The sequence below is a fragment of the Calidris pugnax genome, unplaced genomic scaffold (assembly GCF_001431845.1).
Source record: "Calidris pugnax isolate Ruff unplaced genomic scaffold, ASM143184v1 scaffold407, whole genome shotgun sequence".
NCBI lineage: Eukaryota > Metazoa > Chordata > Aves > Charadriiformes > Scolopacidae > Calidris > Calidris pugnax.
Window position 1 is genome coordinate 363968 of NW_015091179.1, and position 746 is coordinate 364713.

Consider the following 746-nt stretch of genomic DNA (forward strand, 5'->3'; position numbering starts at 1 on the left):
CCGCGGCCTCAGGAGCGAGCAGGAAACGTTTTGGGAGGGAAAAAGAAACGCAGGGAGGATGGGCAGCGCGAGGGGGGGAGCCTGCCCGGGGCGCCCGAACCCGCGATGCCACCGGCGGGAAGGGGAGAAGAAAAAAAAAACCACCCAAAAAACGGAAGGGATAAAATAAAATAATAACGCTAATTACCCGCCGCGGCCTCTGGCACCCGGGGAATAACTTTGCAGAACTTCGCACCGCCGGCACGGCTGGTCTGTCCCCCGGGAGAGCCCGCTGTCCCCTGCTCCGCGGCCCCCGCCGGGGTTGGGGGTCCCACCGGGGCGGGTTTCGGCTGCCCCACGGCACCCGCTCCACGGTGCTGGAGGGGGGGGGAAATGTGTGTCTCCCCCTTCCTTCAACACCCCCTCCCTTTTGGGGGCACCCACCCTGCCCGCCGCCACGGGAGCTCCCTGCCAGCCTCCGTCCCTGCCTGCACCCTGCCCCGGGGACCGGCTCCCCCCCCCCGGCAGGACCGGGGCGCGCCTGCCCGGTATGGGCTCCCACGCGTGGGGGCACCGGCAGAGACCCTTCCCCTCCCTCCCTCCGTCCCCCCGGTATTGCCCCGCTCCGAGGCGCGTCGGGACGGTGGGGGTCTGCAGAGCCCCTGGTGGCGCTGCCAGCCCGGGGCAGGGATCCCAGCACCGGACCGCGGCCACCGGCACCCCCCCTTCCCCGCCCCACCTGCAAGTTGAGGGGAGGGGGGAGGGGG

At 71.2% G+C, this 746-nt stretch overlaps 1 protein-coding gene across 2 annotated transcripts in view; it reads right to left on the bottom strand.

Moving 5' to 3' along the window:
• LOC106898285 (semaphorin-3F-like) overlaps nucleotides 1–214 on the bottom strand; it is a 23570-nt gene extending 23356 nt beyond the window's left edge. The window contains exon 1 of one of the 2 annotated variants that reach the window (XM_014959439.1): nucleotides 188–214. The gene's annotated coding sequence lies outside the window, so the exon portion shown is untranslated. The remainder of the gene's footprint in view (nucleotides 1–187) is intronic. The other variant, XM_014959440.1, reaches the window with a different exon arrangement.
• Between the last annotated feature and the right edge of the window lie 532 nt (nucleotides 215–746).